This window comes from Nomascus leucogenys, chromosome X (assembly GCF_006542625.1).
Source record: "Nomascus leucogenys isolate Asia chromosome X, Asia_NLE_v1, whole genome shotgun sequence".
Lineage (NCBI taxonomy): Eukaryota > Metazoa > Chordata > Mammalia > Primates > Hylobatidae > Nomascus > Nomascus leucogenys.
This window is the reverse complement of record NC_044406.1, coordinates 10,373,866-10,399,151: the sequence shown is the minus strand read 5'-3', so window position 1 is coordinate 10,399,151 and position 25,286 is coordinate 10,373,866. Positions and strand designations below refer to the sequence as shown.

Below are 25,286 nucleotides of genomic sequence, written 5' to 3'. Positions count from 1 at the left end.
ATGGAGCCCCTGCCTCTGCTCGCTCACTCAATTATCTTCACCCCTTGCCATTCTTCCCTAGTTTGATTTCATAGCTACAGGGAAATTCTTGAATTCTTCATCTTTATTCTACAGGAAGTACTGAAACAAAATCAGATTTTATCTGTAAACATTGTTTTTCCTTATTTACCAAATGGAAAATGGCATTTAAAAATTCAATTCTAGAAAGAAAACATATATATTTGGAATTTTTCCTTGAAAACTAAACAGTGCTTCCAATGTCAACTAATTTTCTTCTATGATCCAGGTGTGTAGAAGAGATCTTGAAGTTAGAGTCCAATATCTTAAGTTTCCACAGAGGAGCAAAGACTACCAGTGATCATGCATTTTACTCAGCAATGAAACTGAGAGCAGAATCAGCTAGATCAGAGATTCATAATCCTCACTGTCCATCATAATGAGCATGACTCTGAGAGGGTGAGACTTTAGCCTTGACCCCCTTCCCCAGACAATCTGGGGTGAAGTGTCAGGCACCGGTATTTTGTAAACCTCTGAGATGATTCAATGTGCAGTTAGCATGGAGAACCTTAGGTACAGACCAGCACTCCTCCAAGTATTGTCCTCAGCCAGTCAGCCTCACAATCATGGGACATGCCGGGAAAATGGAAACTCCTGACTGTACTCACCAAAAAGCAATAGAATTAGGATCCCAAGAGTCAGGGGCCAGGAATGTGCATATTATCTGGCTCTCCCTGAAATGCATAGGCCCACTAAACACTGAATCACAGGCTAGACAAAGTAGACGGCTTCAAAGACAACTGGCTTTGGAGGCAGATATGGCTATGAATTTCAACTAGGTCACTTAGAAGCTGCAGGCCCCCTTTAAGAGGCAGTTTCAGGCTCCCTTTAGCCTTGGTTTCTTTATCTCTAAAATGGAGTAATGGTAATGACCTCAGAATCAAGTAAAGCAAAATGAAGTACTAAAACTGCAGTACCCAATCCCATGCGTGGGGCAGATTTGGTGACCCATAAATTCCCGGCCCCTTCACCATTTTTCTACTGTCTAGAAGCAGCTTCTTCTTCTTCTTTTTTTCTTTTTTTTTTGTAATTCCATTTATTCTGCTATAAATATCAGAAAATAATCAATTTGTTCTCATGTCCTACAGTGTAATTGGACAACAGAGTAGCTTCCACATGTTTAAAAAAATACAAGTATTGATGGGGCTTTTAAAAGTTGTCTCTTTGACCAAATGGAAATCCACAGGCAAAGTTCAAAATCTTGTTTTGTTACCATGCACACACAGGACTTTTTTTCCTTCATAGGTTGAGATAAGTTCACTAGCTTATCAGGCCAGCAGACTCATCTCTCAAGTGATGTTTTTGTCCTTGGAGGAATTTGAGCCTTTATATTTCTTTTATGTGTTATTATCCCAACAAGCCATTTGCTCTCTAACTTAAAAAAGCAGTATTAAACTCAAACTGTCTGTTCATTGTGTCAGTCACTTAGATTGAAGACAGGGAGGAAAATACCTTTCCAGTAAATGTTCCCCTTTTTGATCTCTGAGAAAATGAGAATAAAATTTGTCTTGTGTTAAGCATGAGCTTCCATTTCCAAGGGTAATATTCCAAGCCTGAGCTACATATAACGATGTGAGACCAACCTGATTACACCAAAACTTTCAAACTGACAGGCAAAGAAAAAGAACACAGGCTGGGAGTGGCTTACAGAAGCTTGCTTCCCTTCCAGCTGCCAACTTCAGTTGAAAAGACAAAGGGGCATGTTCTTCTTCGGTGGGGCTTCTGGATTGGAGAAGTCAGCACCTGCAGTTGAAGTAGCCTGTGAAAGACGCCTTCTCTCTATGTACTGCTAATCTCTTCCTGATAACCAGCCAGTCAATTAAACCCACAAACAGAGCCAGGATACCACCTCCTTGCTACCATCAAAGCACCCTGAGGGAAAGTGTATGGATCTTGCCTGCCCATCTTCCATTCTCTGTCCAAATCTGGCTGTGGCACCACTTTGGCTCACCTTGGTTATTTCCTGTGATTGCTGAAATATCTTCTGGCTCAACAGCAATCACTTGCAAAGCAATTGGACTGAAGTCTCCGACTTTCCCTCCTATCATTATCATTATAATCTCTCTCAATGTTCCAAAGGATGCTTTTCATGTGTCTACAAAAATGTCTGCCACGAGCAGTCATTCCCAAATGTCTACCTTTGTCTCTTTGCTTGCATTTGCTAACCTGGTCTCCATCCCCTGCCCACTCAGTCATCAGGAGGAGCCACCCTGCTGCCAGGACCTATCAAACTCCACCAAAATTATGCCAAAGAGGTTCTCCAAGTTGCCACCATGAAGTTGGAGTCCATTCAGAGGAAGGGAGAAGCGTTTTGCTGCAAAACAGTGTCACATTTTGGCAGCCAGCCCCATAAAGCTTCTTGAATGATTCTGTTAACCTTGCCCTCTATATTGTTTCCACTGCAGGAAGTTTAAAACCAGCTCAAGTGGGCATTCTAACCTCTTTCATCTTTCTTTCCACTGTCACCTTCCCTGAACAGAATGTCCTCTCACCTCTCTCAGTTACCAAACATATGTACAGAGACAAACAAAGTCAGTATTTGAATTGAGAGAGGGCAAAACAGGAGTTACTGTCTACACCAGAAGTTGGCAGACGACAGCCAAGGCCAAATCAGATCCACCACCTGCTTTTGTAAATTATGTTTTATTGGAACACAGCCATGCTTATTTGTTCACATATTGTCCATGGTTGCTTTTGCACTATAACAGCAGAGTTGAGTAGCTGAGATAGAGATGGCAAAGCCTAACCATCTATCCCTTTACAGAAAATGTTTGCTGACCTTTTGGCTAGACTAACAATGAGCTCAATATATGGTGTTATGACACTTAAGGAGAATAGACAATCTCTCTAAAGGGATTCTTGGAAGATGTTTTTTTTTTTTGTGGGGAGGGGTTACATTTCTTTTTTGTAACAGCAAAATTAAATACATTTCTTGAATAATAAAAATGGTGATTTTTAATGTCTAATATAAATATTTAATATTAATTTGCAAAAGACATATGAATATGTTCTACCAGGTATATCTCTGTGTTTTGACATGTCACATACCTATGAAGAAGGCTTGATATTTTGGTTGGAAAATCATATTAAAAATGCAGTCATTGGCTAGGCACAGTGGCCCATGTCTGTAATCTTAGCACTTTGGGAGGCGAAAGCAAGCGGATTGCCTGAGCTCAGGAGTTTAAGATCAGCCTGGGCAACATGGTGAAACCCCATCTCTACCAAAAACACAAAAAAATTAGTTGGGTGTGGTGGCACGTGCCTGTAGTTCCAGCTACTTGAGAGGCTGAGGCACAAGAATAGCTTGAACCTGGGAGGTGGCAGAGGTTGCGGTGAGCCGAGATCACACCACTGCACTCCAGCCTGGGCAACAGAGTGAGACTCTGTCTCCAGAAAGAAAAAATGCTGCCATAAATTCTAATCCTATATTACTATAAATTATTCTGTTCATGTTTATATAATGTTTCAATGTGGGCATTAATGAGATCATAAATTTACTTAGTGTATATGTTTTATAATGCCTCTTCTTAAATTATTTATTTTGGTAAACACCACAATACTCTGAGGTAGAAAGAGAATCAGCATTTTAACCATAAAAAAGTGAATCCTGTGGCCTTAGGGGGATTGTTTACAATCATTTGGCTAGTGAGTGGAGAAGTCTCACATTTTAAATATTAAGATTCTTAAAATGGAGAAATCAAAAATTATAGTTGGAGATTTAAAATTCCTCATTCAGAAGTTGATAATAACATGTAAGCAGAAAGTCAGTAGTGATATAAAATACTTGACAAACACTATTAACCAACTTGATATAAATTCCATCCAACAAACAAGAACATACTTTCAAGTATGTATGGTATATATTCATCAATATAGACCATATTTTGAGACATAAAACAAGGCTCAATACATTTCAGATGGTTGATTAAAATGTTTTCTCTGAATTCAACAGAACTAAACTAGAGATCAACAGAAGAAAAACACTAGGAAAATCTCTCACACATTTGGAATTTAAACAACACAATGCTAAATAACTCATGGTCTGAAGAAAAAATCACAATGGATATTAGAATGCTTTTAATGGAATTTTGAAAATGAAGACACAACTTATCAAAACGTGTGGGATGCAGATAAAGCAATGATTAGAGGGAGAATTATAACATTGATGAATATACTAAAAAGAAAAAAAGGTCTCAGATCAGTGTTTTAAGCTCCAACTCAAGAAAATCTGTTAAAGAAAGCAAATGAAACCTAACGCAAGCAGAAGGAAAAAAATATGAATAAAGAGCAAAAATCAATGAAACAGAAAAACGATGAATAAATTCAATGAAACCATTATTGAGAAGATTAATAAAATTGGAAAAACAATAGCAAGACTAATCAAGAAAAAAAAGAAATACACATATCAACAATATCAGGAATAAAAAGGAAGCATCCTACAAACATTAAACGATATTAAGGGACCATTATGACCGATGTCACAACAATAAATTTTAAAACTCAGGTAAAATGGACAAATTTCTTGAAAGACACAAACTGCCAAAACTCATTTGAGAAGAAATTGATTACCTGAATAGCCTACATCTATTAAAGAAATTGAATTTTCAGTTAAAAGCCTTCCCCAACAGGAAACTCCAGACCAGATGGCTTTAATGGTGAGTTCTACCACATATATAAAGAAGAAAAAATGCCAATTATACACAAACTTTTCCAGGAAATAGAATGTGGGGGAATATGTTTAGTTCATTTTATGAGGCTAGCACTAACTTGATATAAAAACAAGAAAAAGATATTATAAAAAAAGGCAATAGAAACCAATATCACTTATGAACATGACAAGAAAATCCTTAATAAAATGTCAGCAAATCAAATATAGCAACATATAAAAAGGATATGTCATGACCGAGTAGGGTTTATTCTAGAAACGCAAGATGTAATATATAAAAGAAAAACTTTTGGTAACAGCAGAGTAATATGGTCAGAAAATATCTTCCCAAAACAAAATTATAAAACTGGAAAAACTAACAATAATCATTTCAAGGGCCTAAAAATAGATGAAAGGCTGACAACAAATTGAGATGTATTTATTCATGAAAAACTAGTGAACTCTGAGTAAAATGGTCGTGTCTGTGGTATTCTTGCCTGGAAATGATCACATACACTCCCATCCACCCACCCATATTAATCTGCAAAGTAGTGCTACTTTGTGGTAGCGTCAGATGGGGCTAGCAGTGTAAAATAGAAGATTTGCCACTAGATGGGGCTGCCTTAATTTGGAGCAGAGGGTGAAAACCCACAAGTGTTGCCAGTCAAATTAGCAAATTTGGTAGGAAACAAAAGGGATGAAATTTCATAGCTCTGTTAGCTTGAGGTTGTAGCCCCACTGGGGATGAGTGGCAGACTAGCTAGAAATCAGAAATTTAACGGGGATATCCTGGAAATTAGAGATCTATAGGGGGGGCTAGAAATGCTCTACATACATCCTTGGCTAATTAGGAGGCTGTGTACAGGCAGAACTGAGTGGGTCCAAGCTCTTCACAATCTCTGGATGATTGCAAGTCTGCTTGCACATGCAAGGAAGACGCAAGAGGATCCAGCAAAAAATTAAAGATGATTGAAAACGCCTAAACTTTGAAAGTGATGGACCTACACACGGATCAGTCAGCAGAAAGTAGAATCTTTACTGGCATAAATTGTTTGAGCACAGTTTCTGTCTAATTATTGGCTGACAACTAAGCTATACAGACAAAAGGGTGACCCATAGGAAGCTGGGAAAAGGAAGACTAAGAGGAAAAAGAAGAGGAAGGACACAGTAGGAAGAGGAGGAGAAAGAGGAGGAGGACAAAGAAGAAGAGAAGGAAGAAGGAAAAGGGAGGAGGAAGAGGAGGAAAGAAGAAGAGCCACGTTACAGCCACAAACTTGGGGAGTAAGGAAGAGGTGGAAAATATTCCACGGATTAAAGCAAAGCAAGTTACTAAACAAAATAAAACCCAGGGGAAAAAAAAGGTGCAAAAACAACAGCACTAAGGGGAAAAAATGAAGAACCCACAGTTTCTACAATATGTTATTGCAATGAACTGAATATTAGTGTCCCCTCAATATTCATATGTTGTGATCATAATCTCCAATATGATAGTTTCAGAAGGTAGTGCCTTTGTGAGGTAATTAGGTCATAAGGGTGGAGCTCTCATGAATGGGATTGGTGCCCTTATAAAAGGGACTCCTGAGAGCTCTCTCACTCTCTTTCCACTGCATAAGAAAATAAGAATATGGCAGTCTGCAACTTGGAAGAGGGCTCTCACCAGAACCCAACCATGCTTGCAACCTCACATTGGACTTCTAGACTCCAGAACTATAAGAAATAAATGTATATTGTTTATATGCCACCTAGTCTATGGTAATTTGTTATAGCAGCCTGAACTAAGACAAATATCTAAAATATCCAGCCTTCTATCCAGGTTTCAATAACACCAACAAAAAATAATGAGAGGAAGAAATAAGAAAGTATAACCCATATTCAGGGAAACAGAAGGATTTGTATTTTTAATGGACGCTGAGAAGGTCCAGTTGCTGGATTCAACAGACTTTAAAGCAGTTGTTATAAACAGGTTCAAAGAATTAAGGGAAACCATGTTTAAGAATTAAAAAAAACTATGATCACAATAACTTAAGAAGTTGGAAATATCAACATAACAATATAAACATTAATTATTAAATGCTTAAAATATTAAATATTTTTAATATTAATGTTAGATATTAAATATTAAAAATAACCAAGTGAAAATTCTGGAGTTGGTAAGTACAATAACTGAAGTGATAAATTCACTAGACAGACTTGGTAGCAGAACTGAGAAGACAGAAGAATCAGTAAACATGAAATAGATCCATAGAATTATCCAATTTGAACAATAGAGAGGAAAATTTAAGAAAAATTAGCAGAGACTTGAAGACTTATGAAACAATATCAAGCATACCAACCTATATGTAATGGGAGTGCTAGAAGAAGAAAGAAGGAGAAAAAAGAATATTTCAAGAAATAATTTTTACAACTTTCTCAAATTTAAAAATACACATTAATCTATAGACCCAAGAAGCTTAAGAAATCCCAAGTAGGAGACACACAAAAATATCTACACCTAAAAACACCATAGTTGGACTGTTAAAAAGCCATAGAAAAAGAAAAATCTTGAAAGAATCAAGAGAAAAACAACTGATTACATACAGTGAAAAAAATACAATAAAAAACTGACTTGTCAGAAGTAATGGAGGCTAGATGGCAGTAAAACAATATATTCAGAATGAAAAAACCCACAAAAAAACTGTCAGCCAAGAATTCTATATCTTAGCAAAAACTACCTTTGAAAATGAAGGGAAACTGGGCTGGGTGTGGTGGCTCCCACCTGTAATCCCAGCGCTTTGGGAGGCCGAGGCAGGCGGATCATGAGGTCAGGAGATCAAGACCATCCTGGCTAACATGGTGAATCCCTGTCTCTACTAAAAATACAAAAAATTAGCCAGTCATGGTGGCAGGCATCTGTAGTCCTAGCTACTCGGGAGGTTGAGGCAGGAGAATGGCGTGAACCCGGGAGATGGGGCTTGCAGTAAGCAGAGACCTCACCACTGCACTCCAGCCTGGGTGACAGAATGAAACTCCATCTCGAAAGAAAAATAAATAAATAAATAAATAAATAAATAAATAAAATGAAAGGAAGCTGAAGGTATTCATTTCACATCCTAGAAAAGGCAAGACTATGTGATAGAATGAAGATCGATGTTTGCCAAGATCGGGGATTTGGGGAGAAGAGTGGCTTTTTAAACTGATGTAAATGTTTCATACCTTGATTTTGTGGCTGTAATAGAATTATACATGAAATTTACATTTCACATTGGTTGATGTTATTGCTTGTAAGTTATATGCCATTAAACTTTTTTAAAAGAGTATCATCTGTTCAAAAACTTTCTGTGTGCTTCCTACAATGGAGTCCATGACCCCAGTTTTTGCTCCCATAACTTTTTTAGTCTATACCTCCATTATTATACTTGATTCATTGTATCAAAATTATCTATTTAAAGCCAATCTCTCCCACTTGTTTATAAGACCCTTTGGAGTTAGGAGCACATGTTATCAACGTTAATACCCCCAATATATATCACAGTACCTTATGAAAGTAGGCATTCAAATATAAGCTGAGACTAGAGCCCAAATCTGGGCTAACAGAGGGCTCTTTCTAATAGGCTATGCTTGTTTCTACAAAGTATAGTAAGTAGATGATTTGCCTGAAAAATACAACAGAAGCTGACTCAAATAGGAAGATTTCTTGTTGAGGGATAGAATTATTAACAATGACATGAACAATAAATATATTTTATTATTTCAAAATAAAAGAAGATAGGGAATTCCTGGTTTAATATCTTAGATCAACAATATCACCAAGGTCCCAGGCTCATTTTTTTCTTTCAACTTTGCCATCCTCAGCATTTTGTCTTAGGTTTGTAACTTCATGGTTTCAAAATAGCTACTGCAGATCTGGGAATCACATATTATAATCACATTCAGGGAAGGAAGAAGAGGGAAAGTTCATTGAGGAGGAGGTATCCTTCCAAACTTTCTTTTGTCGGGCAATAAAGTATTTCCTGGATGTTCCCCCAGCAGTCTTGCCCATATGTCTCATGGGCTAAAGTCACATGGCCACCTAATTTGCAAGAGGGGCTGGAAAAAGGAGTATTTGTCCAAGGGACATTGAATTGCCATGCACTGATTTACACCACCAGCTTAGACAACTGATTTAGACTCTTTCTCTGGGCTGTGCACATTACCACCTAAACAAACTCAAGTTCCCGGTAGCAAAGAAGAAGGGGAAATGCCCTTGTGGATACAAACAACCGTGTCTGCCACAGAAAGTAATTTTAAAAACCACACTCTTGCTATTTGGAGCTATTTCTATTATCACCAAAATAGATTCCTACATGTCAATAATACTGTTGTATCATTAAAAATAATCATCTCTTAAAAGCTCAAGGGCTATGAGTACAAGGTCAAGGCTTCAGAGTCTTGACATTAAAGTGAGAACAGCAATCAAAGGATCAATAATGATGCTGTCCTAGTATGGTAATTGTTGATATTCTTAAAAGGTGGCTGATGAGAATTAATCTCACTTGAGTCTTGGAGGTTAAGGCCAATGCAGAGTCAATTCTGGCTTGCTTCCTGAGAAGAGTGAAAGCAAGGAACAAGACAGGAAACTCAATGTTTGTTTCAGCTAATCATATAGAACCACTTGACTCACTGCTGGTAGAACAAAACAAAATGATAAATTTAAAACCCAAATCAAGTTCTCACCTTTCTTGCAGCCAACATTTTAACAATGTCCCCTGCCTTTCATCTAAGAGGATCAAGGATAAACAGGACTCGATGAAAGAGACGTATACCCATATCCTTCCTTAGCTTTGAGCCTAGTGGCAAAGTCTCTCCTTGATTTTTTTGAATTCAGTAAGGCAGCACTTTATGAGGTCTACCTTTCATGATGGAGGGCTCTGCCTGGCTTTTCTTGAAACAGACATCGTAAGAAATAAAAATAGCAATGCTTTAAACCCGATGATGACCATATGCACCTGTCCATTTGAAAGAGACAGAGGGGATAAATGTGATTATTTCAAAATAAATTGGCAGTGCTTCCACAATATCCTGATTATTTCACTTAACATTTGCAATATTACACTCAAACCAGCAGGCCAGGCCAGGCATGGTGGCTCATTCCTATAATCCCAGCACTTTGCAAGGCTGAGATGAGGGATTGCTTGAGCCCAGGAGTTTGAGGTCAGCCTGGGCACATAGTGAGACCCCCATCTCTACAAAAAAAATTTAAAAATTAGCCAGGTTTGGCAGCACATGCCTGTAGTCCCAGCTACTCTGGAGGTTGAGCTGAGAGCATTGCCTGAGCCCAGGAGGTCAAGGCTACAGTAAGCCATGATCACACTACTGCACTCTAGCCAGGCAACACAGCAAGATCCTGTCTCAAAAAAACAAAAACAAAAAACCCAGCAGGACATATTAGAAATCAAACAATAGAGGATTTAAAATAAGTCATTTTTTAAAAAGACAAAAGAAGCCCTTTACTAGCTGAAGGGCTACAATGAGAAATTTCTATGGAATTTTCAATGGAGAACAAGTAATCTAAATTTACAACTATGATTCAAATATTGGGTTTCTGATACAATTTGATGACTTTTAAGTTTGTAATTTAAAAATGTCTTGACTTCAAATAAAGCATGGAATTTAAAAGATGGAATTTGAGGAAAATGAAATTGTAATTTGGGTTTGAATTGGAGAAGAGTAGGGCTATAAAGAATCAAGGATGTGTTTTTATGTAGTTTATTAATCAGCCTCATTATTTGTTATCTACACTGAATATTTTGATGTTCTGGCTCAAGGAATTAAAACTGTATATAAACATGAATTGCTTTAATCTGCTCTTCAACCAAAGTTTGATGCAATTTTTTCTTCAATAAAAGTATTATCTTAGCATAAATATTAAAATAGAAAATATTATAGTTTAGAAAGCCAGGGCAACATATTCCATTTGGGGGTTAAAGCCTGTGCTCAATACTGACACAAAAACACATACCATTTCCCTTTCCCAGCATTTTTCATTTACTGTAAAGATTTGGAAAATGTCCACTGGTAGATTAGACTAGTAATCACACTCAAAGACTGTGAACCAAACGGAGAATGACAGCTGTCTCCTGTTCAATGCCGCTTCATTCTGCCAAACTCTGCCTTCCTCAGTTTCCTTCAAAAACCTTGGAGTTATCTGTAAACCATACCATATATTTATCATTCAGCAAATCCTGTTAGTCCTATATTTAAAACATAATCACAATCTAACATCTCCTACAAACCCCACAACTAGCCCAGTGGTCCTAGCCTCCATCATCACTCCCCCGGATTACTGCAATAAGTTCCCAAGAAGTCTTCCTGCCCTCACATTTGCTCTTTGTTCTGCCATTCACGTTCCCTTTGGGAATTCTACCTCATATTGGATGAGATGGAGGTAAGAGGCCCCCACCATTTCCATTTGATTCCATTCTAAGAGATTATTTCCCATGCCAAGTATGAGCAGCCACAGAGCAAATTGCTGAAGTGAGAGTTCTTTGACAAATCTTACTGAAAGTCTATGATTATGGACTGTTTCACCCCAAAATTCATCCATTAAAGTCCTAAACCCCAATGTGATAGAATTTGGAGGAGGGGAGGTGGGTCCTTTGGGAAGTAATTAGGCTTATTAATAGATAAGCTCATAAGGCTGGAGTCCCCATGATGGAATAAGCATCCTTATAAGAAGAAGACGAGGGACCAGAGTGCTCTCTTGGGTTCTCACTCTCTCGCTCTCAATCTCTTGCTCTCTAGCTCTCTCTGTGCCATGTAAGGACACAGCACAAAGGTGGCCATGTGCAAGTCAGGAAGAGAGCCCTCACCAGGAACCAAATCTGCTGGTGCCTTGATCTTGGACTCTCCAGCCTCCAGAACTATGAGAAAAAAAAAAAAAATGTCTGTTGTTTAAGCCACCAAGTCTGTGCCATTTTGTTATAGCAGCCAAGCTGACAAAGACAGCAATTTAATAATTTGTCAAATTGCATCTTTCATAGAGAATTGCTTACAATTTGATGACAAAAGCAAAAAAGAAACATTGAAGTCAGTTCCTGACAGACCTGCAACTGACCTATAGAAAACTGTTCAGAAGCATATTCTACGCAGCAAAAGAAATAAGCAACATAGTAAACAGACAACACACAGAGTGGGAGAAAATCTTCACAAACTATACATTCAACAAAGGACTAATATCCAGAATCTATAAGGAACTCAAACAAATCCACAAGAAACAAATAATCCCATCACAAAGCAGGCAAAGGACAGGAATAGACATTTATTTCTCAAAAGAAGATATAGAAACAGCCAACAAACATATGAAAAAATGTTCACTATCACCAATCATCAGGGAAATGCAAATTAAAACCACAATGAGATACCACTTTACTCTGCAAGAAAGGCCATAATTAAAAAGTAAAAAAGAAAAAAAAAAGATACTGTTGTGAATGTGGTAAAAAGGGGACACTTTTACACTGCTGATGGGAATGTAAATTAGTACAACCACTGTGGAAAACAGTATAGAGATTCCTTAAGGAACTAAAAGTGGATCTACCATTTGATCCAGCAGTCCCACTACAGGGCATTTACTCAGAGGAAAAGAAGTTATATGAAAAAGACACATGCACACGCCTGGTTTATAGCAGCATATTTCACAATTGCAAAGATATGGGAGCAATCTAAGTCTCCTCAACTAATGAGTGGATAAAGAAAACGTGGTATATGTATACCAAGGAATACTACTCAGCCATAAAAAGGAATGAAATAATGTCTTTTGCAACAACTTGGAAGGAGCTGGAGGCCATTATTCTAAGTGAAGTAACTCAGGAATGGAAAATCAAATATCATATGTTCTCACTTATAAGCGGGAGCTAGGCTATGAGGATGCAAAGGCATAAGAATGATTTAATGGACTTTGGTAACTCAGTGAAGGGAAAGGTTGGGAGGAGGTGAAGGATAAAATACTACATATTGGGTACAGTGTACACTGCTCAGGTTGTGGGTGCACTAAAATCTCACAAATAACCACTCAACTTACTAATGTAACAAAAAACCACCTGTACCCCCAAACCTATTGAAATAAATCAAAACAAGCACACAAATTAGGGACAAGTAGGATGATTCACATGGCCACAGAGACTTAAATATGGCCACATTACCTTAGAGGGATTTTAGGCAAGACATCCAAAATACTAAATAATGATGAAGGGTGGGAGAGAAAAGAATGAACCACTGATGTGGTGGCCATGGGGAACAACTTAAAGGAAGCACCCTCTTTCTGCCATGGGGGTCAACAGAATTGAATATGAGAAGAGGAGAGGGTGGCAAGTCAGTTTGGGAAAGCTCTTTATGTGGTGTTAAAGAAACCCCCTTTCTCCAATCACAGCATCTTAGCCTCTCCAGCATCCCCCCACTACCACCCAACCACCAGTGGAGGTATTGGGGTTGTGTTTCATGATGTCCAAGACACTCCAGGGCTACCACTGGCTGCAGCAGTGCCTGGATGACCAAGCACAGCTTAAGAGTATGTCTTTGCCTTGCCTAGGGGAGGGTATATATAGGCAGGGGGAGCTCCCTGGGACAGACCACTAGAAGGCTTCAACATGGCTGAGATTACAGACAAACCACAGACATTCAGCACAGATATGGACCAACCAACCACAAGAGCAGAAGAATCAGCCACAAGTGCTGAAGAAGAAAAGAAAGAGGGGACGACCCCTTGCAAGTGCGAATACAGAAACAGTTGCCAGGTCAGATAACCCTACCCATGCTCCTTCTCTTCTTCCCCATACATTCTCCCAAGAGTCCTATCCTGTCCTGGCCTGGCAAAAACCTTTCCTCAAACTACACCCTTTATGAAGCCCCCGCTTCCCATTTTGTCTCCATCTTCTTCCCCTAAACCAATGCCCTTCTGTGTTCACTCTCTTGCCCTACCAGGTACACAAGACAACTATGAGGATATAAATTGTTCCTTCACCCTACTGCAGACAAAAAAAAAATCCTCTGAAACATCTATCACCCAATCAAGAAAGCATAAGAGAGGGGAAAAAGCCAACAATAATTGTCTGTTACCACATGTTAAATAAGAAATGAAATCAGAACCAAAAGACCCCTGGATAACTCCACCAATCCAAGTAAGCCCTGTGCATAGGGAGGCCCAGAGACCTAAAACTATCTGTTACATCTCCAGAAGGGGCTGTGGAAAAAAGGTCAACCGTGTAGACAGACCAAATCTGATACCTATAGGGTATAGCAATGGTGATAAATAAAAATAAAATCAACAAGTTTTGTAAGAAAAAACATTGTTCAGAAGTATGGACCACTGAATCACAAATTTAGTATTTTTCCAAAGACTGCATTAGGATAATTCATTAATACCCAGTATTTTGTATTACATTCAGATTGTGGTAATAGCAGAAAATGATTGAGGAAAGTATGATGCTAGACTGATGGCGAATAACAGAATTGGTGAAAAACAGCAATATTATTCAGTTGAAATTGTGCTCATTATTGTTGGCACAAACCAACCCATTAGTCAGCCATGAAAATTTTTCACATAATAGTCCTTTTAAATGAATGTGTCCTTATATTCAAAACTCCTTATAAAAATGAAAATATTATTGGGGACTCAGTGACCATGGCTAAATAAACATGTTCATATTATATTATCTTTTAAATCTTAATCCTTCCCTCTATGAGAAGAAAGAGAAAGATGTCACTGGGGTAACAATAAAAAGCAAAAACAAACGCAAATAAATGAAAGGGAGGTTGGCAGCACAAAGTGTCAGCTGCAAAAAAAAAAAAAAGTCAACATCACTTGTGAGTCACAGCAAGTAAAAATAAGATTAGGACTGATGTCAGGTTTTAGTCTGCCATAAACTTTTCACCCATTTTCTTCTGTAATAACAAATTATTCTGCAACATTCCTCTTGCTATAGTCACCAGCCACTTCCTGAAAGGAAGCAAATACAGTCTCAATCACCCAGGTGCATTTTAAGCATGACAAATTAGGATGCCACCGAGAAGAATATAGAGCATATTGCCATTAGCTGCTATCACCATGCAAAATGTCCTACAAATTTATAGTTCAGACTTTCTGTATTTCTCAATACTTTTTCAAATTTGCTTTGATGGAAAAGCCATTTCGTAGTTTTTAGGGAGCTATTGCACAAACATAATGTCTGGCTTTAAGGAAGTTTGATGTTATGTTCACTGCAGGGTGGAGGGTTTGTGAAACAACTTTTTAGCCCTTACTCAGACATCCCAAGCTGTCTTCTCATTGCAAAGGCAAGTCCATCTTTCCACTTATTCAGGCCCAAGCCTTGGAGACATCCTTTACTCTCTGTGACTTTCATAGCACACAGCCAATCACTTAGGAAATCCTGCTAGATCTACTTTCAAAATAGTTCCAGAATCCTACTTCGCCCTACCTCCAGAGCTTCCACCTAGTCTGACTCCCCCATATTCTCTCATCTGGATAATTACTATTATCTTTTTCTTTTTTAATTAATATTATTTTAAATTAAAAAGTCATAATTGTATATATTTATGGAGTACAATGTGATGTTTTGATACATGCATAAAATGTGTAATGAGTAAATCAAACTAGTTAACATATTCATCACCTCACTTACCTATATATTTCTATGGTCTCACCTGGATTATTGATGGAGCAGCTCAGAGGCTCCTCCTAGGTGATGCTGATGCCCCTGGTCCAGGGACTGCATCTAGAGTGTGTTTCAAAGTGAAGGATGTTTGAGAGGGGACAGACTGATAAAGAGGAGGGTATGCTCAGCTGCAAATAATAGGATACCAAGCCATCTACAAGCAGCACGTGAGAGAAGACACTGGGACAGACCAAGTGAGTGTCTGCTTTCCTCACTTCCACCCCTGTCTGTAGAGTCTTCTTAACACAGCAGTCATGTTGCCCCGTGCCAAGCTGCTTAAAACCCCCAGGGCACCTCCATCTCAGAGGAAAAGCCAATGTCAATACAACCACTGACCTAGTCCCATCCAGCCCTGACTGCCTCTCTTCCTGCCTGTCCCCCATACCCCCAATACACACACACACCTTTCAGTCATGAGGACCTCTTCCTTGGTGTTGGAACCTTGAACTGCTCCTACATGAGGCCTTCTCACTGGTTGTTCTTTGCCTAGAATACTCTGTCCCCATTTATCTGCATGGGCTAAAACTCTCACTTCCTTCTGGATTTGATGCAAATGTCATCTTTTCAGGAAGCCCTGCCCTGAGCACCCAGCTCCTCAATGAGCCCTTGCCTTTCCTACCCAGCCTTCGTCTCCTTTCAATTCCTTTAGCCAGCCCCAGTTTTACCATGACACTTATGTCTAACATACTATGCAATGTATTTACTTATTGATTTTGTTCATTAGTTATACCTGTCTTCTGCACTTTAATGCAAGCCCCAGGACTGTAGGAGGTTTTTCGACTTTATTCCTTGATTTATCTCCATTGTCTAGCACAATCCATGGCACACATGGTACACAATGAATGTATACTGAATGAATGAATAAAAGCAGTCTTTGGTAACAATATTTCCTACATTCATAAAAAGCTTTAATCATCAGAGAAAACATTCCAACTGAAAACTACTTTTTAAAATATTTTGTGTTCTGGAAATATTCACATAAATACAGCAGTAGAGAATAATACAATGAGGGCCATGTACTCAACACCCAGCTTCAACAATTACTAACACACAGTCACTTCTGTTTTAGCCATACCCTCACCCTTTTCTCCAGCTAATTATTTTGAAGTTAATCCCAGGAACTATATCATTTATTTGTATATATATCAGTATTATGTCTAAGAAATAAAGACCATTATCACCCCTAACAAATTTAGACAACCCTACAACCACCACCAACCCCAGCAGGCAACCACTAATTTGATTTCTGTCATTCTAGATTAGTTTTGCCTGTTCCAGAATTTCATGTAAATGGAATCATATTAAATGTACTCTTTTGTGCCTGGCTTGTTTTGCTCAGCATACTTTTTTTTTTGTAATTCATCCATGTTCCATACCAGATTTTAAATTAGGAATTTGGAATGGTAATTATCAAGGTTTTTCAGGATAGCAGAGTGAGGTGAATGTTAAGTAATTTACACCCAGATTAATTCAGATACTGAATTTAGCAGCTTCCAAACCCCCAAACACAAGACCAGTTTAAGTCCTCACTACTCCAAGTGTGGTCTGTTCTGGAGACCAGCAGCATTGGCATCCCCTGGGAGCTTACTAGAAATGCAGAATCCCAGGCTTTGTACCAGACCTGCTGAATCAACATCTTCATTTTAATCAGATGTCCAGGGGATTCGTGGACACCTTTCTGGTTTGAGAAACACCAGTTTAAACATTCTTTGGGGAATGGCTCAGTGGCCCAATCCATGGACCACAGGGCTCAGCCCCAAGCACATTTCACCACTATGGTCACTTGACATGAATTACACAAGGACTCCTAATGTTACATTGGTGTCTTAGTCCATTCCGGTTTTTATAACAAAGCAACACAAAATGGGTGCCTTATAAGCAACAGAAATTTATTTTTCACAGTTCTAGAGGCTGGGAAGTCCAAGGTCAAGACACCAGCAGATTTGGTGTCTAATGAAGGCCTGCTTTCTGCTTCACAAATGGCACCTTCTTGCTGTGTCCTCACATGATGGTAGAAGGGAAGAGGCAGCTCTCTGGGATTCCTTTGATAAGGACACGAATCCCATTCACAAAAGCACTACTCTCATGACCCAATCACCTCCTAATGACCCCACCTCCTAACACCATTATATTGATGATTAGATTCCAACATCTGAATTTTGTGGGGGACATAAACATTCAGATCACAGTAACTTGGTCTCTTTACAAACACCACAATTGGGCACTGTGAGGGGTGAAAAGATAAGGAAAGAACACTGTAGGTGAAAACAAGTCATGTGGTTGAGTTTGAATTCTCTTTTTTTTTTCTTTAGAATACTTTAATATGCCTCTAAGATTTAGGAAAGCTAATTGAATTATCTGAAACTATGATAGCCTAAAGAGCTCAAGAAGGGTGTCTGTGCAATTACACAGGGGAAATCACTCAGAACTCAATGGCTGGAAGCCTGAAATTGAGAAATCACATCGAAGAGTATCATAAGGGACAGCTCCTTTGAAGGAAAGAATCTCTGAGCCCTTATATATTCATCCAAAGCAGAAAGAGTAGCTTGATGAGAGGGGATAAAAAATACTGGGAAACGGATTCAGGTGCAAATATAAATAGTGAGTTTTAAAATAACTATAAAATCTCAGGGTGCTTATACAATTTTGTCAGAACCGTAAACACTGACCCAGCTACAGGAAGAAAACAACTTATGTGAGGTGGAGCTCTACCTATTACCTGGTTGAGAGGTTTCTAGAACAACATGGCACACAGGCCCCAGGTAGGCAACTAATGGAAGACTAAAAGGCAGAAGACATCCCCAGTCTTAACATAATGTAAATGAACCTACACATTACAACAGTTTATCTTCTCATCCCCTTGTCTCTGCAATGTTACCAGCAGCAGCAGGGGGAGTCCCATTTCCTTCTCATTTAACTGCTGAATTTTGAAGTTCAAAAAAAATTTGCTGAGTTTAATAAGGTAACGCATGTTACATTGGATGAACCTAAGTCTCACTGTCCCCCTCATTTCCTTCTCCTCCTTGATCAAGTGCTCCTTGTTTACCAGAGTAATGATTGGCTCCATCATTTACTCTTCCTAACAGTTTTCATTAATGTTCTGAACCCTTGATCTTGGACTTCAGTGCAACAGCCCTGTGTTAACGTTCAGTCTATTCCAGTGGTTCTTAACTGCAGGTGATTTTTGTCCTTCAGGGCATATTTGGCCATGCCTGGAAACATTTTTGTTGTTACAACTTGATGGGGTTGTAATGTGCTACTGGCATCTAGTGCGTAGAAGCCAGGGATGCTGCTAAATATCCTGCAATGCACACAACAGCCCCACAAAAAGAAATCACTTGGTCCCAAAGTCAGTAAGTGCTGCTATTAAGAAACTGCTCTGCTGTAATCTGTTGTACAAGCAAGAGCAAGAATCATCTTGTTCAAAAGAACCATTCTGGGATATTTTCTGGTCCTTGGAGCATATATTTCTGGGAAGAGGTTCTAAGACCTTTTACCAATAACCCTGATTAGACAAGTGATTCCACTTGCTTGGTCTGTCTCCAATGCCTTCTCCTGTCCGCTGCATGTAGATCACTCCATATCCTATTATTTGCAACCAAGGATACACTCTTCTTTTTCAGTCTGTCCCCTCCTCTAAATTATCTTTCACTTTGAAACACACTTCAGAGCTTTCCTAGCCACGTGTGGTCCCTACACCATCAGTAACAACCATTTTAAGAATGATTAATCCAGAGCAGTGGTTTTTATCCCGGGCTGCACATTGGAATGTCGTGGGGACCTATAGAAACCCAGTGCCCAGGGTGAATCCCAATTACATCAGTTTCCTGGAAAAAGCCTCTTACAGACGCAGAATCTCTGCCCCAACCCAGACCTATGGAGTTAAAACCTACAGGATTTCTAGGTGAGTCTTACACACATTAACATTTGAGACATGCTGCTGTAGTCTAAAGCACTGATTCCTGATTATTTTTTATGCATTGGAATCTGATGGAGGTCTTCAAAAACACGCCTGGATCCCAGCCCCAGAGAAACTGATGTAATTGGGATTCACCCTGGGCACTGGGTTTCTATAGGTCCCCACGACATTCCAATGTGCAGCCCGGGATAAAAACCACTGCTCTGGATTAATCATTCTTAAAATGGTTGTTACTGGCTTCTTTCATTTGTACATTCCAATGCCTATACAAGAGCCAGTATAATATAACAATCAAGAGCCCGGTTTGGAGACTAAACACCATGGCTTTGACTTTAAACTGTCACTGATCATGTGATCTTGGGAAAGTTATTTAATTTCTCTGTGCTTCAGTTTCTCTAGATGTAAATGGGAATAAGGAATAACTCTCTCATATGATGAGAGTTTCCCTCAGTCAAGGTTCAACCAGAGCAGCGGAACCAGACAATATGTATACTAAATAGATTTATTACAAGGAATTGGCTTATGTCATTGTGAAGGCTGCTTATCAAGTCCAATGTTCAGAGTGCAGGTGGTCAGGAAGGGAAGATCACAAGCAGGCTGCAGGCTCAGGGGTACAAGTTTTAGCTTGTCCACAGGCATTTCTTAACTCAGGGAAGCCTAAACCCTCATTTAAAGGTCTTTAAGCTGATTAGATCATGTCCACCTAGTATAATCTCCTTTTTGATGAATTTAAAGTCAACTCGTTATGGATCTTAATTGCACCTGCAAAATCCCTTCACAACAACATATAGATTAGTATTTGATTGAATAATTGGGGCAAGATGTGTGTGCTACAAAATGGTCACTGCCTGTTTTTCCTCCTCTAACTCTCTAGGGACTACCCATTTTAGCCTGCCCTAACTGGAAAAAGAATTCCCTAGAAGGGAATCCTTGGATGGTGGTTGCACCTAGGCAAGTTGATACATCCAAGGCCATCACAGAGTTAAGTACCTTAACACATTTAACTCACCAAAGACAGTATCTCACTCATAGTTAGCATTCAGTAATTGTGATTATTGCCCTTATTAAAGCCATAAAAGTTTAGTTAGCCAAAGATTCTTATATAAAGTGCTTGTTCATATAATGTATTTTGATATGGTCAAATCTCAACTTCAACTTTATATTGGCTTATATTATAGCCAAGATACATTTTCATTCCTAACTAAAAATAGGTTATTAGTCACCAAAATGTCAGAGATACTTGAGAGTCAGTAAGAAATCTTAACTTAAAACCTTTAAGAATTCAGGAAAAACATATATTCAAAACCAAAATTCAGGTCCAAGTGTCTCTACAGGAAGGAGTTCTTAACAGCAGTGCTATTCTGAATCAAAATCTACTTGAAATTTTTATAAAGTAAATGTAATCTTGGCTAGTATTCCTCAAGACTGTCAAGGTCATGGAAAACAAGGAAAGACAGAAAAACTGACAGACCAGGGAAGACTGAGGAGACATGACAACTAAATGCAAAGTGGCATCCTGGATGAGATCCTGAAACAGAAGATGAAGTAGTAGAAAAACGTGAAATCCAAATAAAGACTGCAGTTTAGTGAATACTAATGTACGAAAGTACCATCAAAATCAAAGGTTTTAACAATGGGAGAAAGAGAATGAGAGCTACATAGGAGCTATCTGTGCTATCTTTGCAACTTCTGTGTAAATCCAAAATTATTATAAAATAAACAAGGTTACTTAATAATAAAAAAACCTAGGTTGCAACCCCCAAGAATTTTTTTAATTTTGACGTCCGGGTATATCGAGAAAGCTCTCACTGATTGTGAAACAAATCTCAGGACTGAGACCCATCCCAAGCTCCACTTCTGAGAGAATAGATTATGTTTCCAATTCTTGTTATAAAATCATTCCTTCAGGAAACACAGGATACAATAGGGACAAGAGAGCAATCTATTCCTTGCTGGCCTCTCTCAGACTCTGACCAAAAGCAGCAGACCCCTAGGAAATGGGAGATTAGACTTCTTTCATTCTTTGCCCTTTCTTGAACTGTGAACGATTCCCCTCAGTTTCACGATCTCAGAACTTAATTATTGAGCAGGGTAACTCCATTTCCTGTCCGGCAGATTTTGATGTACTGATTCTATGGCTTTCTGCTCATCTTGTCTTCCTTCCACATGTGCGGGAGTGAAGGAGCTGGTGGCTATCAGACCTCAAGGTCTCCAACAGGACAAGATCAAGAGGGATTCCACTCCCACAGACCGCTCACTCACCCTAGGAATACTGTGAAATGCCTGTCCTGGTGCTTAGTTTGAATTGTTGAAAGACCATCTTAACGGCAGAAATGCTTTGTCATTTCACTTGGTAAGGGCCTTGGGTTTCAAGCCAGTTTACTCTTTTCTGCTCTACTGTGAGCATGAAAGCCACCTATAGATATGCTCCGAGGCAGGATTTTGACATGAAAGCCAAAATAAGAATTTAGGAAGAAAAGAAAGGGAGGGAGGAAAAAGGGAAGTTTGGTCCAGGAAAAAAATATGCAATGTCATTTCTGACTAACTAAACAGCACTTGAAAAATCTTTCTATCCCCACCTATATACATATACTATATACCTCCTAAACATACATACACACATATACACAATCACATGCACACACATGGAAGTTCTCATTTCTCTACACATAAGCTACTGGGTCCTCTGATAAAGCACAAAATTACTGTTAGGATATTTGAGAATTTGTTCACTTATTCATTCATCAAATCATTCATTCATTCATCAAATAATACTGAGTACTACTAGGTGCCAGGAACTGTTCTTGGAGCTGGGGATATAATAGTGAACTAGACAGTTTCTACTCTCACAATAATTTTGATACTACTAAATGACATTTATCAACTATGTATCAAATGCCAGTTACTGGACTATGTAATCACTTTACAAGTATTATCCCATTTATTACTCACAGCAACCCTATGAGGAGATAAAATTATTACTCCCATTGTTCCAGATGAGAACTCTGGGGCTTAGTAAGCTCAAGTAACTTATCCAAGGAACATGATAACACATAGATTTTAATCCGGAGAGGGTAATTACCTGAGCTAGCACAATACTGCATACCCAGTGTTAGATGGCAACTGTTAACCTATCCTGTGGTGGCATGAAGTGCTGACTGGAACAAAGCAAACAAAAATATTGCTCTCTTTACTCCAATGTGGAAGGATTCTCCAGCTTGCTTTCTTGGCCCCCTCTCCCCTCAGCTTCTGGGTCTAGGAAGAGGAGTGTCCTTGCCTTGCACTTGTCCCTCATTCTTCATTTCTTCCTCTCTCATTCCTGGAAAGGGAACAGCAAGGAGGAAATTGCCTTTCCATCCCACGCACAGCTGTTGCAAGAAAGCTCTGGCAGGCGCCGAGCTCTCCCAGGAGAGGGAGTCCAGGAGGAGCCATTCCCTGCTCCTTCCCATGGCTCCCCCATTTTTGGATGAGCTTTATCCATAAGCCACCTGTTATGCGCAGCTCAAGGTCTGGCATTGGCTCCCAGTCAGAACCCAAACAGTGCTCTCTGTCCCAGGTAGAGATCCAAGGAGCTGAGGGAAGGCAGGAAGACGTGTCTAAAAGAGGAAGTAGAGAAAATGCTGGAGTGCAGTCTCTGAGCAACAGCCCTTGGAGATACCCCAAGAGGCAGCTGCCCAGCTGGCAAGCCTTGTGTCAGGCAGCTGTGTGCCCAGGAACAGGGAGCAGCACACATATGGCAGACCAGGCCCACACCATCTGTCACACGCCTGTGCCAGCGTCTTCACTTCAGGTTAGCTGGGAGTGGGAAGGCTTCAGGAGAGAAGTGACAGCTCACCAAGCCAGCCACAGGCCATGGCTCCCCTCTAACAATCTCTTCCTTTAAACATTTAGACTCCTTCACCGCTGCCATATGGCAGTTGCCAGTGGATACTCTACCATAATTAAGAGCATGCAATTTGGAGTCAAAAAGCCCTGGGTTTGAATTCAGCTTCTCCATGTACAATTGTGGGTGACATGGGTAAATTACTTAACCACCTGTCTTTGAACATCAGTTTCCTCTTTTGTAAAATGAGAGTTATGATAATTATCCCTCAAGGTAGTTGTGAGGATTATATTTGATAATATCTGTGAAGAGCTAAGGGCAAGCCTTTGAAAAACAAACCACATAATAGGCAATAAGTAAAACAAAGCCTTTTCCATGCTGAATCAAGTCTTTTGTAGGTGGTAGGTCTTCTGTCTCAGTTGTGGAAATAAAAAGAGCAGTAGAGTCTCAGCACACTTTAATGTGCATTCAGAGCTCCTGGGAACCTTGGGAAAGGCAGATTCTGATTTAGTATGTCCTGAGTGGGGTCCGAGATTCTGCATTTCAAATCAATTCTCAAAGGTGCTGATGGTGCTGGTCTAAGGACAGCACTTTGCACAGCAAGAGTCTGGAAAACCAGCTGTGGTACCTTAAACAAACTATTTCACTTCTCTAAACTTTGATTTTCTCAAATGCAAAAATTTAAAAGTTTACCTAGATAATTTCACAATCCTTCCTTGCTACAATTTTGTAATAGATTACTGCAAAAATGGCTGCCAACAGTTCCCCCAACCCTTCTGCTACATGACTTTGTCCCTCCTTCCAACAAGAGAAAGAGCCCTTCCCCTTGAATCTGGCTTGTCCTGTTACTTGTTTGGATCAGGAGAGTGTGACAGAAGTAAAACTTTGTGATTTCCAGGCCTAAGCCTTAGAAAGCTTGGCAGCTTCCATTTTCTATTTTTTATTTTGTGCCTTCTTGGCATCCAGCTTCCATGTAAAGAAGCTCAGGCTAGAGTGCTGAAAAGGAAAAGAAAATGGTCCAGCCAGCACTCAGCTCTATTAGGCACTGCAGCTGAGATGCCAGACACATGAGCATAGTCCTCCCGGACATTCCAGCCCCAGTTGACCTCCCAGCTTTATGTAGCTACACAAGAAACCCCTGCTATGATTTCATGCAGCAAATGAACCACACTGCTGAACTCATCCACAAAATTCTGAGAAATAATAAATTTTTGTTGTTTTAAGCCATTGTGTCTTAGGATGGTTTGTTATACGGCAATTAATAGCTGATACACATGTTCTGCTCACATAGGAGATAATAGAAATTTTTAAAGCCACAACACTTGGAATTATAAAGAAATATGCCCATTAACTGGAGGGCTGAATATATGCTGAGAAGTGACTTTTACATTTATATAGACAGTCTGTGACTTACAATGGTTCAACTTACAACATTCAGTATGCTCTTGGACTTACAATGGGGTTATGTCCAGATAAGCCCATTTTAAGTCAAAAATGCACATTTGACTTAACAGCATTTTCAATTTATGATGGGCTTATTGGGATGTAGCCCAATCTAAGTTGAGGAGCGCCTATTTGTTCAGGGCTAGTGGGGAATGTGAGAAGTTGGGGACGTAATTCCAAGAAACTTGCATTACATTTGGGAATGCTATAGCATATATTACAAAAAAGTTAGAGAACACATATCAATTAATAATAGTGCACTAAACATATATTTGAGACTCAAATTATTTTAACATCAACAATAAAATTCTACAGATGCCTAGAAGGTACTCAGTAAGTGTATTCCAGAATTAGAGAACAGTTCTACGAAGAAGTACAGGCCTATCTCATTTTATTGCTCTTCACTTTATTGTGCTTTGCTGATAGTTTTTGCTTTGTTGTGTTTTGTTTACAAATAATGGCTTGTGGCAACCCTGCGTTGAGTAACTTTATCAGCGCCATTTTTCCTACAGCATGTGCTCACTTCATATCTCTGTGTCAGATAATGTTAGCATTTTTTTTTAGCAATAAAGTATTTTTAAATTAAGGTATGCATTTTTTTAGAAATAATGCTACTGTACACTTACTAGACTATAGTATAAACATAACTTTTATGTATACTGGGCAACCAAAAAATTTGTGTGACTCACTTTATTGCAATATTTGCGTTCTTGTAGTGGTCTGGAACCCACCTGC

The 25,286-nt window shown here is 39.1% G+C and overlaps 1 protein-coding gene across 1 annotated transcript in view; it reads right to left on the bottom strand.

Annotated features, from left to right (window-relative positions):
• The window catches only part of FRMPD4 (FERM and PDZ domain containing 4), an 873,455-nt gene that overhangs the window by 823,005 nt on the left and 25,164 nt on the right, over positions 1-25,286 (bottom strand). The gene's annotated exons all lie outside the window — the stretch shown is intronic.